Raw genomic sequence first — 17,363 nt, 5'->3', positions numbered from 1 at the left:
CTTCCCCCCTCTTTTTACACTTCTCCCCTCACCCAGTTCTCTGTTCCTCTCTTCCTCTCCCCCCTCCTATAGCCTCCACTTCGTATTCCCTCTCCCTTCTTCCTCCCCATCCCCTCTCCTTTTCACCTTCCCCTACATTATTCCAACCCTTCTTTCCTCAAACCCTTTGCCTTTTCCTTCTTTCCCTTTATCCCCATCATTGCCCCTTCTTCCTCCTTCCCCTTCAACTTCTCAACCCTTACCCCGATTTTCTGCTCCTCCTCCTTCTTTCCTGCTCCCCATCCTTCTTCCCCCTCTTATGTCCCTCCCCCTTCTATTTCCCCTTCCCTCCTTCTTCTCTCTACCCCCTTTCTCCTTCTGTCCCTCTGTCCACTTCCTCCCCTAAACTTCCACCTATGCCTCTAACCTCTTCCCTCCCTTCTTTCCTTTCCCACCTTTCTTCCCCCTACCTTTTTCCACTTCTCCCCTCACCCAGTTCTCTGTTCCCCTCTTCCTCTCCCCCCTCCTATAACCTCCACTTCGTATTCCCTCTCCCTTCTTCCTCCCCATCCCCTCTCCTTTTCACCTTCCCCTACATTATTCCAACCCTTCTTTCCTCAAACCCTTTGCCTTTTCCTTCTTTCCCTCTATCCCCATCCTTGCCCCTTCTTCCTCCTTCCTCTTCAACCTCTCAACCCTTACCCCCATTTTCTCCTCCCCCTCCTTCTTTCCTGCTCCCCATCCTTCTTCCCCCTCTTATGTCCCTCCCCCCTTCTACTTCCCCTTCCCGCCTTCTTCCCTCCTCCATTCTTCTCTCTACCCCCTTCCTCCTTCTGTCCCTCTGTCCACCTCCTCCCCTAAACGTCCACCTATGCCTCTAACCTCTTCCCTCCCTTCTTTCCTTTCCCACCTTTCTTCCCCACCTTTCTTCCCCCTACCTTTTTCCACTTCTCCCCTCACCCAGTTCTCTGTTCCCCTCTTCCTCTCCCCCCTCCTATAGCCTCCACTTCGTATTCCCTCTCCCTTCTTCCTCCCCATCCCCTCTCCTTTTCACCTTCCCCTACATTATTCCTCCCCTTCTTCTTTCCTCAAACCCCTTTGCCTTTCCCTTCTTTCCCTCTACCCCCATCCTTCCCCCTTCTTCCTCCTTCCCCTTTAACCTCTCAACCCTTACCCCCATGTTCTCCTCCCCCTCCTTCTCCCCCACCTTCTTTCCCTCTCCTTCTTCTTCCCCCTTTCCCTTTTCTCTGTTCTTCCTCCCCCTTCAGCTCCACTTCATCTTCACTCTACCCCTTCTTTCTACCCCTCCCCCTTTCCTCAACCCCTTCATTCCCACTTGTTCCCCTCTACCTCCTTCCTCCCTTTTTTTCACCTTCCTTCTTCCCTCCCCTCCTTCTCCTCTCGTCCCCTTCTCCACCACCCCCCCCCCCCCATTCCCCATCTCATTCTTACCTCTCCCTCCACCTCAACCCATTTGCTCCCCTTCTTTCCCTCCACCAACCTTTTTTTCACCTGCCCTCAACCCCTTTTTTCTTCTCTCACTCCTTGTTTCTTCCATATTTTCCCCTCTCCCCCACCCCCATTCCCCCCCCCCCTTCTTGCCCCTTCTTCACCTACACTACTTCTTCCTTTTTTTTCCCATCTTCTTTCCTTTCTCCTCCCCTCTTTCTTCCATTCCCCTTTTTTCTTACCTCCCATTCTTCTATGTACTCTTCTTCCCCCCCCCCCCCGCTTTTTCCCTCTCCCCTCCTTTTTCCCTCTTCCCTCATTTCTTTCTCTTCCTTCCCTTTTCCTCTTCCTTCCTCCTTCTCTCACCCATTCTTTCCTCTTCTTCCCCCTTCTGCCCTTGCACCCTGCTTCCTCCCACTTCACCAGCTTTATTCCCCCTTTCTCTACTTTACTAATGTCGCCGCCCACCCCCGACCCCCCACCCCCCCCCCCCCCGCGCTTTCTTGTTTCCACCAACTATTGTCCCTTCTTTCTCCTCCACCTTATTTCTTTCTTCTTCCCCCTTCTAATCCGGCCCCCTCCATCCCTCCCCTTTCTTCCCTCTTCCCCGCCTTCTCCCTTCCCTGCTTCCTCCTCTCCTTCCCTCATCTTCCCTCCCCTGTTCTTTCCCCCCTTCTCTCTCTTGTCTCCTTCTTGCCATTTGCCACCTCCTTTAATCCCTATTACCATTAGATGGTTAAAACCTTTAAGATAGAATAATCAAGGCAATCATTCTCCCACTTAGTATATACCTTTAAATATTAAACAAAGATTGAGACAATAATAGTACTTAAAAATATTATCACAATCACCCCGCGCTTCAGGAAAAATCAAAATAAATATGCCAGATATACGCTAAATTGACATATAGCTGCTGCCTTAAAATGCAAACATAATCAAAAAACATGTGTTAATTCTCTGAGAAGACAGTAGGTGAGAAAGGTTCAACACATAAGCAGCGCTAAGAAACCCTGTTAAAGAGTCCACATATGTGAATGAGTCAAAAAGTCCTCAGGAGAGTGAATCCACGGATGAAGATAAAAGGGGCAACTTCCACCACACCACGTGACCCCCCTAGGTGTTGCTCACTCACCAGAAATCTTTGTAATAGAGCCTTTAAATATCCACCAATCGCACCAGATGTAGACCGCTCCACGATCGTTTAGGCACAGAATCTCCCCAATCTGAACACCTTATGCCAAGAAATCCACATACTCCAGTACACTGGCAGTGAATGTAAGCAAGAAAGAGGCTCATAGGGCAGTATATCAACACTGGTTTATTGTTAAAACACCCGCCCCATCCCTCAATCAATACACTCACAGCAAACAATTAGTAAAGCTCTCAATATGATAGAACAATATGCTGATCGAGACCTCACCGCTCCGCTCTCGCTCCCGGAGCCTCCGTAGAAGCCAGTGTTATGGCGAAACATGTCAGGGCGTGAGCACGCGGACACCCCGACAACATCATCCAGAGCTGTAAGAGTCGCACCCCCACATCCTTGCCCGTTGTGGGCTGGCGTCTGTGACCGATCCAGCATAACAGAGGAGCGGGAGCAGAGCAGTGAGGTCTCGATCAGCATATTGTTCTATCATATTGAGAGCTTTACTAATTGTTTGCTGTGAGTGTATTGATTGAGGGATGGGGCGGGTGTTTTAACAATAAAACAGTGTTGATATACTGCCCTATGAGCCTCTTTCTTGCTTACATTCACTGCCGGTGTACTGGAGTATGTGGATTTCTTGGCATAAGGTGTTCAGATTGGGGAGATTCTGTGCCTAAACGATCGTGGAGCGGTCTACATCTGGTGCGATTGGTGGATATTTAAAGGCTCTATTACAAAGATTTCTGGTGAGTGAGCAACACCTAGGGGGGTCACGTGGTGTGGTGGAAGTTGCCCCTTTTATCTTCATCCGTGGATTCACTCTCCTGAGGACTTTTTGACTCATTCACATATGTGGACTCTTTAACAGGGTTTCTTAGCGCTGCTTATGTGTTGAACCTTTCTCACCTACTGTCTTCTCAGAGAATTAACACATGTTTTTTGATTATATACCTTTAAATGTAGCACTTTTATTTTTAAGGGTTCCATTGATTAAAATAAATGTTAAATTGTTTATTTAAAGAAAAGCAAGCCAACTATTGTGTCCACTGGTCATTCTAAAGGTTACATTTACGGAGCTCTACATTAGTGTAGGGATCGTTATTTTTAGCCATGGTACTGTCAATTTGAAATCTCATTGGACTCGGTTGAAAATAACTGTCACTTTTGTGAAAACTAGGATCCTCACAATGCTGCATCTGCTTAGTGAAATTAGTCTAAAGTACATTGAACCCATTTACACTGGTGCCATATACACTATATTACCAAAAGTATTGGGACACCTGCATTTATACACACATGATCTTGAATGACATTCCAGTTTTAGTCTGAAAGGTTTAATATTGAGTTGGCCCACCCTTTGCAGCTATAACAGCTTCGACTCTTTTGGGAAGGCTGTCCACAAGGTTTAGGAGTGTGTCTATGGGAATGTTTGACTATTCTTCCAGATGGGGATTTGTGAGGTCAGGCACTTAGCTGGACGAGAAGGCCTAGCTTGTAGTGTCTGTTCTAATTTATCCCAAAGGTGTACTATCGGGTTGAGGTCAGGACTGGTGTGCAGTCATGTTGGAACAGGAAGGGGCCAACCCCAAACTGTTCCCACAAAGTTGGGAGCATGAATTTGTCAAAAATGTCTAAGTATGCTGAAACCTTAAGAGTTCCTTTCACTGGAACTAAGGGGCCAAGCCTAACCCCTGAAAAACAACCCCACACCATAATCCCCCTTCCACCAAATAATTTGGGCCAGTGCACAAAGTAAGGTCCATAAATACATGGATGAGCGAGTTTGAGGTGGAGGAACTTACTGGCCTGCACAAAGTCTTGACCTCAACCTGATAGAACACCTTTGGGATGAATTAGAGCAGAGACTGTGAGCCAGGTCTTCCCACCCACATCAGTGCCTGACCTCGCAAATGCGCTTCTAGAAAAATGGTCAAACATTCCCATAGACATACTCCTAAACCTTGTGGAAAGCCTTCCCAGAAGAGTTGAAGCTGTTATAGCTGCAAAGGATGGGCCAACTCAATATTGAACCCTACGGACTAAGACTGGGATGCCATTAAAGTTCATGTGTGTGTAAAGGCAGGCGTCCCAATACTTTTGCAAATATAGTGTGTATGCACTCCAGTGCTACAGTGTTTGTGCTGGAAGCGTGCTCCATAGTGTGCCCTTAGCATGGAGGCCAAACTGGCACCGATGGCTCCTGGTCTCATACTAATGATCCTAGTCATGTGACGGCTGTGACTAATCACAGAGATCAGTCAGTAAAACCCATCCCTGTACTCTTTCTTCTCCTCACAATGGTGAAAAATATATTGTATCTCCTAGCCAGAGGAGAAAATGTAAGAAAAAAATGTATACAGTGTATGTATATATATATATATATATATATATATATATATATATGTATATACATACATATATACAGTATATATATATATATAGTGTGTGTGTATATACATATATATATATATATATATATATATATATATATATATATATATATATATATATATATATAATTATTATTAGTAGTAATTAAAGAAAAAATAGCTATATCAAGGCTTGATCTCAATTAGTTGCAGGGTCAAGGTCAATGGGTAGGGTCAGTATGTTTTGTTCAGGATTAAACAAAAGAAAAAAAAAACTATATTTACTGCCAGTGTTTTAGATTTGAAAAACATTAACTATTGTTTTTTGGCTTTTCTTTGGGTACAAACAATTCACACATTTATGGTATTACTGTAAATGCCAGAAATAAAAGAGTTTATTTGCTGTTTTTTTTTTTTTTTTTGTGGTGGGTCATGGTAATGGCAAGAAATATACAACTAAAATGTGGGTCAGTATTATTATTTAATAATAATAATATAAAAAAAAAAAAACATTTGAAGCCCCAAACAAGGTATAATTCACCTAAATACACTATGGGGGTCTATGTATAAGATATTTGTTGTGTGATGTAACAAACATCAGCACATTTAGAATAAAAATTGCCAATTTTTCTCAAATATATGTAGTTCCTATATTGTCATTGCCGACTATAATCATTTTTTTTTTTTCTAATTAGGTATTTAAAAGGGAAAGAAATGCATTATGGCCACTAGGTGGCAATAATGAAACAGGAATTACACTGATCAGCCATTAAATTATGACCGTCCACCGTAACCTGTCATGGCATAGATTTAGCTAAAACTGTGTTGTTTGTCGTTTTATGCGCAATCCTCAGGTGCAGTGCCATCTTAAGAGCATTACAGGCCCCCGGGCCAGGGCCAGATTAACGTAGGGGCTATTGGAGCTGCAGCTCCAGGCCCCTACCTTTATATAGGCCCCGGGTTGGCCATATTCACTGTTACCGCTCTTCTGTCACTTGTAAACACAGAAGTCTGGCTTCTATGCTCGCTTCCCCAGGCAGCACCCTCAGAACCTCCCCACACAGCACGAAGGCCGGACAAGGAGGGACAGTTGCCGATGCATGGATGTGTTTATGGGCTTCAGAGACAGCATCCCATGTTGAATTAGGCATGCATGGCTGCACCCTTCCTCCTCTGGGTGCATGCCAAGGCACGGCCCTTAAGGCCCTTCAAAATCCTCAGCACCAAGCCCATGATGCTCTTAATCCGGCCCTGCCCCGGGCAATGCAGTGCACTAGGGTCCCACCTACACAATCACCCAAGAGAATAAAAATGCACATTATCGGTAAGGAGATATTTATTGGTACAGCAGTGCCACGCTAATGACAGCATCAAAGTTTGGCCGCTGGGTCCGGTGAACACACACACGGACGGGAGTTAGACTTGACTGGCCTGTGTGTGCCTGTTCCCGTATTAGCAGACAGGCATTCCTGCAGTTGTGGGCTTCCCCTCCACCGCCCAAGTGGCCTTAAAGCAGCGCAGGACTGACAGGCCTTTGCCACCTGCTAAGTTTGGTGGCGGAATGCACAAGGGATACGGGACTAATGCTTGGCTGGGGCTGGGTCGCTGGGCAGGTGGGGCCCCCCGGGCAACTGCCCACAATGCCCATTCGGTAAGATAGCCCTGCTCAGGTGTCCCTATTCACCTGTGTATCATCCCTTTGACATTTTCACCTTGGGTGGCCCTAGCTTGAAAGATCTGGGAATTTCAGTTTGCTGTTTTTTGACATGCGTCACCCTTGCATGTGCTCCTTGCTGCAAAAGCCAGTTATAGGTTGGGGTGTTTGCCATTTGTTTGTACTGTTGGTAATTGGTGAGGGGACGCTCTGGATACCTTCGCTGCCATTGTGCTATTGCTGGGTGTCCAGTGCCTCCATATATCTTTTTAGGAGGGGTGGGCTCCCTCCAGAAATACTTGCCTTTAATTCTGTCCATTTTTATATACTGTATGTGCTCCAATGCAGGAGACTCTCAAAATTATAGTGTTAGGACTGCAGTATTCCCAAAACAGTATCTCTCGTGCGCTTAAGTGGTATGCAGGAAGGTAAATGTTATAAATGGTCTTTGTAGCACAAAAATAGGTGGTCTTGCTGCCCCCTCAGGACCAAGGGTATCCGAAAAACACTAAAAGACAACAGGAGAAGGGCGCACCGACCTTGTGCATTACCACTAAAAAAGTTTATTAAAATCCAAATAGGTAGCATACATTATACTCACAAACATAAGATGTATACATGCATGTAGGAATTGTGAACAGATCGCCTCCAGACCACTTCTATACTGCTGGATGGCGTTCAAAATGACCTGGCTTACGCGTTTCAAAGGAGAACCCTCTTCCTCAGAGCCAAAATCGTGATCCACCCCAGTTCCAAGTCATTTGCAGACTCTAAAAAGTTTTCTTCTAAGATTGCCTGGTAGGCAGGGGAGGACTGGGCCAGGGGGCAGGGGGGCAACTGCCCCCTGGGCCGCATTGATGTCCTGTAAAAAGGCTGCACTGCTTCTGCCACAGACATGCCTAAAGGATTCCTGGTGAAGAGAAGTAAAAAGTCCCCACCACTGACCTACCGAGTGCGGGATGAAGACAAGGACATAGTGCAGGCCTCCCCCTCAGCATGGATGGTGTCAACTGTGTCTGAGCAGAGGCCAGTTCCATGCCCCACTGGAGACTCTCTTCCCCTAGCCCCAACTGAGCTGTCCCAGCTCCCCCTGCTGGCCAGGTTGGGAACCCAGATTTGGCCGGAGAGTAGAGATTACCTGAAGCAGGGCTTCAGCCTGGAATGGGGAACAGGAGGAGGATGGGAAGAGGGGGAGTGGGAGGGAGGCCGAGTTGCTGCACCACGGGCCTCTGGTTTGTACTTGCCCCCTGGGCCAAAACTTGCCAATCTGCCCCTGCTGGTAGGTAGGGATAGTAGGATAGGGACATCCCCTATCCTTGGCTTGCTCACAAGGATTGGGGAAGTAGGTAGGGATAATAGGATAGGGACTTCCCTATCATTGGCTTGGCTTGCTAGCAGGGACAGGGGAAGTAGGTAGGGATAGTAGGATAGAGACATCCCCTATCCTTGGCTTGGCTTGCTCACAAGGCTAGGGGAAATAGGTAGGGATAGTAGGATAGAGACATCCCCTATCCTTGGCTTGGCTCGCTAACAAGGATAGGGGAAGTAGATAGGGGTATTAGGATAGGGACTCCCCCTATCCTGGTAAGCCAGGAGTGGTAAACGCATCATGGAAGGTTGGTGGCTTCACTGTATGCAGTCAATCCACTGATTATTAAAAGCCCTGCAAGAATTACTAATTTGAGTGTGACTGATATTTTTTACTATTTTCAATGAAGAGTGGAGACAGACCGTAATGGCCAACACCCAGGTTGTCCATGTGCAGAGCTATGGATCTATGTGAGTTTCTGAATCGATCTAATATGGCACACTTTGACAGTTGTGTTTGTAATTTTCATATGGCTACTATACAGAGAAACTTCATTCGTCAAAGGTCAAAACATTATTAGGTCAGGTTTCTGCTATGCTGTCCACTCCCAATGAAGGACCAGATCTGATCTATTGAGGATTTTCCATGTTGCATCCTTTGCAATTCAAATACAGCTTTTCTTCCATGCCTTTACATACAATGGTTATTGTGTGTAACTTCCTTAATTGTTGGAATGTTAACCACATGATTAACCACAGGAACCGATCACATGAGTAGAGTATTGTATCTCATTTTTAAGAAGTGATTCTGCCAAGGAGATAAAGAACAAGGATGATCCAAGACTGAACTCAGTGCCTGTATACGTAACTAAGCTTCCTGTATATATACAATATACTGTATGACCAAGATTATGTGGACAACTTACCATCACAGCTACCTATATGGCCAAAAGTATGTTATAACTATTCCAAACTATTGAGTTTAGGTCACAGGTGTCAAACACAAGACCCGCATGCCGAATCCGGCCCTCAAAGCCATTTCCTGTGGCCTTTACCCCTCTCCTGCAGCTGCAGGAGAGCTCCAGCCCTCTTCTGGCCCTCCTCCAGACCCTGTACTTTTTGCTTTTCAGCAATGCCCACAGCTTCTTCCCAGCAGCAGTACAAGATAAGGAGGTGCACTGTGATGTAAGGGAGGGTGGGGGGACTCAATTTCTGATGGTGGGGAGGCTCTTGACGTCTTATGTAAGAGTAGGGGATGCTCTGGACATCTAGTCTAAAGGCCCGTACACACGTACCGATCGTCGGCATACAAACGTCGGTGGACGAAGGATCTGCCGATTGTACGCGTGTTAGTATGGTGCCTCCGACAGATGTCTGCGCACAATCCGCGGACAAAAGTCTTTCGTGCAAACATGAAAATATTTGTATGCCGACACCAGAACGGACGATTGTTCGCCTGTCAGTACACAATTCGGCCGACAGACCGCAGATTTGCAAGACTGGGCATGCTCAGAAAATAGAAAACACAGGGAAAGTTAACCATTACATGACATCACTTCTGCAGTCGGCGGACAAAATTCTTGTGCTGTCCTTGTGCTGTCTTTGCACTTTTCAGCAGACACCAACATCCCGGGGAGAAAAGAGGAACATTTGTAAGCCGACCATCGGTACGTGTGTACGGGGCTTTACAGATACAACCGACCCTTTTGAGGGCAATAATAATGCTGATGTGGCCCGCGATTAAATTGAGTTTGACACCCCTGGTTTAGGTGTTCCCAGTTAAGAGTAAAGGAAATGCAACAACATACAAAGACATTTAAGACTATTCTTCACTTCCAGTCTTGTGATAAAAGTTTTCTAAAGTCCCTTTTCTGTTCCAGCATGATTGTGCTCCTATGTACAAAGCCAGCTCCATAAAGACATGGTATGAGGAGTCTGGTGTGGAGGAACTCAAGTGTCCTCCATACAGCCCTGACCCCAACCCTACTTGACACCTTTGGGATAAATAGTGCGGATTGCCAGCCAGGTCTTCCGGTCCAATATCAGTATCTGACTAGTAACTAGAACCTTCAGGGCCCCAGTGCAGAAAATCATGAAGAGCCCCTCTGAGAGCTTGGGTCCTTTCCATCCGTCCAGGGGACCCTTCCCTCCAAACCTAGGGCCTTTTTAACCACTTGCCGACCAGTCAATGGGACTGTACTGCGGCAAAGCGTCTCAATTCCGTCCAGCGACGTAGACCTACGTCGCTGGACTCCTCCCCTTGTGGGCGACGCTCGCGCGCCACCGGAGGCTCGCTCCGGCTGTATTCAGTCACAGCGGGAGTCGGGCCAGGGGAGGAGCGGAAGTGATCACTGCCGCTCTTCCCCGATCGTTGGGTAATCGAGTTTGGAGATCCGCCCGCTTGTGTAAACAAAGCGGGCGGATCTCCTAAGTGACAAACAGTGACAGATTGCAGGGTTCAGCATAGCTGAACATGCGATCTGTCCCTGTGTCACTCAGTCACCTCCCCCCACACACATTAGTAAGCACCAGGCATACATTAACCCCTCCCTCTCCAATAAAATTAACCCCTTCCCTGCCAGTGTCATTTTTACAGTAACAGTGCATATGTATAGCACTGATTACTGCAGTAATGTCACTGGTAACCCCAAAAGTGTCAAAAATGTCAGTCAAGGGTCCGATCTGTCCTCCGCAATGTCGCAGTCCTGGAAAAAAAAAAAAAAAAAAAAAAAAAAAAAAAATCGCAGATCGCCGCCATTACTCGTTAAAAAAAAAAAACAGAAATCTTTCCCTTAGTTAGTAAACGCAATAACGTTTGCGCAAACCAATCAAAATACGCTTATTGTGTTTTTTTTTTTACGAAACATAGTTGCAGAAAACAAATTGACCAAAAATTTAAAAAATTTTTGATTTTTACATTTTTGGGGGGGGGGGGGGTAATTTCATATAAAAAATGTGAAAAATATTGTTATTTTTTAAAAATGTATGCTCTTTTTTTGTTTATAGCGCAAAAAGTAAAAATCGCACAGGTGATCAAATACCACACAAAAAAGCTCTGTTTGTGGGGGAAAAAAAGGACATCAATTTCGTTTGGGTACGACGTCGCACGACCGCGCAATTGTCAGTTAAATTCGCACAGTGCCGAATAGCAAAAAGTGGCCTGGACGTAAGACAGCAAAATCCTCCGGTGGTAAAGTGGTTAACTGATCCTGTGGCCCTTACTTCTATCAAGGGTCCCTTTATAAGCCCAGGTTCACACTGCGACTCACAAAAATATACTTATTTCAATGGGTGCCATCTTAATCGATGTGACTGAAGTCGAAACGGCAAAAAAAAAAGGTTCCTGCACTACTTGTCTACAACTTTGGTGTAAATTGAGTGCCATGGACTGCAATGTTAAATCACAAAAGTCTCAAAGGAAGTAACAAGAAAATTACAAGCAAGCCGTATGACTTTGGGGTCACAGCAGTGTGTACCGAGCCTTTAACACCAGGGTCCAGTCGCAGGTGCAACCTTTGCGACCCTAGAAGTTCCGCCACAGTCATAAAGCTTATTTTGACTAAAAGGGTACAAAATTCTACAGGTACTCTCCAAAATCTCATGGAGGCTGCTAAAGCTTCAAGAAGGATGGGAGGATGGGGCAGTGTTTTAATGCCAATGTTTTCAAAGTGTGATATTCCTCAGTTTTTATGCAGGTGTGATGGTCAAGAGCAGGGATCCTCAAACTATGGCCCTCCAGCTGTTGAGGAACTACACATCCCATGAAAGCATTGTAAAACTCTGACATTCAGACATGACTAGGCATGATGGGAATTGTAGTTCCTGGACAACTGGAGGGCCATAGTTTGAAGAACCCTGGTCAAGAGTCTACAACCATTTTTCCAAATAGTGGACCAATACACTGCCTGTTTGTGCCACAGTGGCCTGCTTTGAGATTCCTTTCAATGCACCACACCATGGTACATTTTCTGCAGTCTACAGAAATATGTCCCTACCATGAAAGAGCTAGTCCTAGTTGCTAGTGCTTGCCATCCGCCCCAGTCTAAAAGTTCCCAGTCCTCCCCTGCCTTGAACCACGTCCCATACAGTTCAGCATTTTTTTGATTTGATTTGCCTGTTTGAAAAGAGCAATCCACCACTCAAAGAATCATCCAAAGAGTTTCTTTTTATTCATATATAATAAATAAAACAAAAATATATGTGGCATTTCTTACAAATGTCAGTACCTCCCTGACCCCTTCACCGGAAAAAAAAGTCCATCTGAATATACAAATTTTACATACTTCAGTAAAACTACGAGGTCCTGAGAACAGGAAGACTTCCAATACGGCATTTTCACACATATAACGCATAAATATGTACAATATTCTAGAGTAGTTGGACCATTATACAAGATGACAAAGAAAAAAAAAAAAACAACAACTGACCATAATAACCAATGAGATTGCGTGTTCAGATTTTTCTAGTGTGGGTTGGGGAATGAAAGCTGAACCCTGACTGGTTTCTGTATATTTTTCCTTGGTTTTATTTATGGTCATAAATATGTGGATTGTCATGGCTGAACTCCTGCTAAAAAAATACCAGCTGATTTTTTGCCATGCCAAACTTCAGTTTTAAAATATGCAGCAAATTGCATATCTGTACCAGATCAGAGACCCTGTTCAGAATTCCAGGGATCCACATGACAGCCAATCAGCTAGCATTTTTAGAAGTACATCAGTGATAACCACCAACATATTTCTTATGACATATGTGCCTATTGGTCTGTTAGATACTGGTAACAAAATGAAGACATTTATAGATCAACCTAGGAGGTTTAGGCTGCCTCAACTATGGCCCCTGACGTCACCAAGGAGTCACATATACTGTTATATGCAGAACGCAGTCAAAAACATCCTTTTGGAGATGACGGAGGGGCTACATTTGCGATTGGAGACACCTTGCAGGAGAAAAAAACTAGGAACATGCTACTTAAGATGGTTTGGACATCACTGCCATTATAACCTATCTACAAACCAGCGATCCAACTCCCACTACTGATTACTGGGATCCAAGGGCCACACAACGCTTTAACAAACCAGTGATCCAACTCACACTACTGATTACTGGGATCCAAGGGCCACACAACGCTTTAACAAACCCGTGATCCAACTCCCATCACTGATTACTGAGATCCAAGGGCCACACAACGCTTTAACAAACCAGTGATCCAACTCCCATCACTGATTACTGAGATCCAAGGGCCACACAACGCTTTAACAAACCAGTGATCCAACTCCCATTACTGATTAGTGGGCTCCAGAGGCCGCACAACCCTTTAACAAACCAGTGATCCAACTCCCGCTACTGATTACTGGACTCCAAGGGCCGCACAACCCTTTAACAAAGGGTTAAAGAGTTGTGCTGGGATCCAAGGGCCCTGGTGCTAATGGTTGGGCACCATAAGACCATTGGAACATGACCTCTGCAGTTAACCTGAATACCTACTAACAAAATCGTTGGCTCATGGCAAGTAGCCCATGCAATTGGTTGCTACATGTTACACGCTTATTATTGCACTGTTTTATGCATGTATCCGTGTAAGGATATAGTGGCCATTTGAGGAACCTAAACAACTCTAATGGCACTTTTCCACTGCAAGTACCAGCTCGGCACCACTCGGCACTGCTCGGCCCAGCTCAGTTTGCTTTTCCACTGCGTGGTACGAGTCGGCACCTTTCAGCACTGTATAGGCTCTACTCAGCTTGGTTTGCTTTTCCACTGTTGTAGTACTTAGTAGTAAGTGGGTGGGATTACAACGATTCTCTGACCAATCAGTGGCTAGTAGTGACAAACAATCAATGCTGCATGCAAATGATTGTGGGATATGGTATTGGTACGGCCTGCTTGGAACCCCAACCAAGGTGGTACTGTTTAAGCGAGCCGTACTGACGCCGTACCATGTAGTGGAAAAACGTCGCCGTACCAAACCGTTCTAACACGTACCATGCGGTACCATGCAGTGGAAAAGCGCCAAACCGAGCCAAACCAATCCGTACCATGCAGTGGAAAGAAAAGCGCCATAACAAGCATCTGGACCATGAGATTGTATGGACAGAGGCAAAATATTTTCCAAAATAATTTTCCTGGCACCAGCATGGCAGTATACTACCACATGTATACTGCCATGGATTGGCGTCAAGAAAGGAAAATGATGGTAAGTATTTATTACAGTTTTCCTGGCGCCAACGTGGCAGCATGCATGTGGTAGAATGCTGCCATGGATTGGCGCCAGGAAAATTACTTTGGAAAATGTTTGGCCTCTGTCCATACAATCTCATGGTCCAGATGCTTGTTAGGGTTGCTGATTGGGTTCCTCCAATGGCCACTATATCCTTAGACAGATACAGGATTACGATAAGTATGTAATACAATTTTCTGATTTAATCCTGATGTACCCCAGGTGCTCCATATTGTTCATCTTCCACATCTTTGCAAATGGTTTATTGAATATCACACAGGCCAATAATGTGCAATACCCTCTATCAAAGTATCAACTTTACGAACAATGGTAAATGAATGTTGATTGGTTGTTATAAACCAATAATATGACCCAACAGAAACTCCATTTCACGTTTCCCTTATGCTCCATGACCTGTATCTAGTTTGCACTGTAAAACAATTACGGAAAAAAAAAAATGTCTTTAACCCTTGAAACAACCAATGTTACCAATTCAGCATAACCAAAGACAAAAGATTTAGTTTTCTGCAGTTGGGGTACCAAATATTCATTGTGAAAGTTTCTCAAAATGACTCTTTCACTTTACAAAAAAAGAGCTGCCAGCAGATATAAAGTACAGATACCAGAACATACATGCAGCAGCTTCAATTCTCCTCTACTATAGGCGGATGCTGAGCCTTCGAACAGCCAAAGCTTTTTCAGAAAACATTTCCAGGTTGCAATAAGCTTTACAGGTTAATGAGGCAGGCCATCATATTGGTGAGCCAATAGGGAATGTAAGGGAGGCAGAGTAGAACTGCAAGCTTTGGTTGTTCAGAAGGCCTAGCATTTGGGCAAATTAGAAGGAGCTGAGAGCGGCTGCAAGTAATGTTCAGGCGTCCCAAGTTGCCTACACTTTAAATAGTTTGCTAGCAGGTAAAAAGGCTAAGTAAACCTTTTCCAGAAAATAGTCTATGCAGTCAAGGGGCCCCAGTAGATATTAAAAAACTGTGCACCTATGTAAAAGGTTCATTAAATTGATAGTAATACCTGTAAGATCATTTGGGCCCCCCAGAAGCCAAGCCAAAAAACTCCGTTGGCAATCCGCATGTTCTGACCAGGGGCGTAACTACAGCGGTTGCAAATGCAACCGGGCCCCATGCTCCAGGGGGCCTGTGCACCTGCATAGGAGGGGCAGCGGGGGGCAGCATGTAGAGAAATCACTGTCCTCCTTTTTCCTCCTGTAGCTGCAGGAGGAAAATGGAGGAGATTGGTACCTCAGTATTTTGCCCCCGCCACTCCTCCTATCCAGTTCACTTGCGTTCTGCTGACTCTGGGCCCCTGTGTGCTCCCCTGGTCCCTTCCCGCTTCTGCCGGCTGCTGCAAGGGATGTGTCACATTAGAGAACCAGGAAGGGCTCGGTAAATATGTAATTTACCAGCTTCTTCCTTTTCTGAATGGACAGAGTCATAGTCAGTGACATTGTAAAAAAATAAAATAAAATGATAAAAAAATACAATTAAAATACTAAAAAATAAAAACTACTGACACCAGTGGGTGAACTTCCAGGATCGCAAAGGTCACACTTGCGACCGGGCCCTGGCATTCCACCATCAAGGGGAGGCCCCAAGATGGCAGGAAGGGGGCCCACTGCATAACTTGTGAAAGGGTCCTGCTGCAGGACCGTTATAAAGGGCCATGCAATGAGAGTAAAGGGCCCCAGGATCAGTGGGAAGAGCCCCAGGCTTAAAGGGGGGGCCCTTCATGGTTTCTTGCACTGGGGCCCTGAATGTTCTAGTTACACCTCTGGTTCTGACTTTTAGCTAGAATGTGAAAAGTTGGATGCTCATTCCTGCATTAGGCCTCATGCACATGTGAGCGCAAAACGCTACTTTTATAGTCATTTGGGCTTTTTTTTCTCTCTCTGCCTCTAAACTCCCCTCCATATTAACCTATATTAACCTATGTGTCTATGCACACTACAGGCAATAACAGGAATTTAGAGGCAGAAAAAAAAAACATCATTTGTGCATTCCGTAGAGGAGCTTCTGAACATGAAAAACGCCTGACATGCATAAACGAGGGGTTTAGAGGCATTTTCAAGTGCACATTGATTAAAGTAAAAAATGAGCAGAGGGCAATGTTTTTTTAAAAAAAAAAAACACTTAAAAAAGCAAATACCCATAAACTCTCAAACTTGTCTTGGGCAATACAGTGGCCAAGTCATCAGCACTTCTGCTTAGCAGCACTAGGGTCGTCTGTTGAATCCTATCCACGGCACTACCTGGAGTTTGTTCTCCTTGTGCCTGCGTGGGTTTCCTCCAGGCACTCTGGCTTCCTCCCACTCTCCAAAGACATGCTGGTAGGTTAACTGGCTCTGTGGAGTGGGCTGTGTAAAGCGGCGGCTAATGAATCCAAAGCCCAGAATCCACAGGAGACAGGAAATCCAGTTCAAGCCATAATTTGAGTAAAACAATACAATTATGGCTTTTATCATTTTTATGGCCTGAACTGGATATCCTGTCTCTTGTGGATTCTGGGCCTTGGATTCATTAGCCATTTAGCCAGTTTTACAAAGCCCACTCTACAGACTGTCCTTATGTGATTTACCTGGAGCTCCAAGTTAGTGTGTCCTCTAATATTGTCTTTATCCCACTATCCCTGTGGTCACTCTGCCCACTGGGATCACCTGGCATTGCACCCTTTTCTGGCTGCTGATATCTATCCATATGGTGGTGTTGCAGTTCAGCGCACTACATTCTTTCATATTACGTCCTATCTAAATTGGCCTTGAGATGTATGAATGCGAGTTATTGCACTTTTCCACTGCAAGTACCGGCTCGGCTCTACTCGGCCCTGCTTGGCCCAGTTTGGTTTTCCACTGCATGGTACTGCATAGTACGGTGTTGGAACGGTTCGGTATGGTTTGCATTTCCACTAAAGTAGTACTAAAGTAAGTGGGTGGGATAACAACGATTCTCTGACCAATCAGTGGCTAGTAGTGACAAACAGTCAAGGCTGCATGCAAAGGATTGTGGGATATGGTACCGGTACGGCCCTGCTGGAACCACAACCGAGGTGGTACTGTTTAAGCGAGCCATACCGTTCGGTTCCATGTAGTGGAAAAGCGCCGCCGTACCGTACCGAACCGTTCCTACACTGTACCATGCGGTACCATGCAGTGGAAAAGCACAAAAGCGAGCCGAACCGTTCGGTTCCATGCAGTGGAAAAGCGCCATTAGGGACCTTAGATTGTAA

Source organism: Pelophylax lessonae, assembly GCF_965119305.1.
Source record: "Pelophylax lessonae genome assembly, chromosome: 12".
Taxonomy (NCBI): domain Eukaryota; kingdom Metazoa; phylum Chordata; class Amphibia; order Anura; family Ranidae; genus Pelophylax; species Pelophylax lessonae.
The sequence above is the reverse complement of the archived record's forward strand: the minus strand, read 5'-3'. Positions refer to the sequence as shown.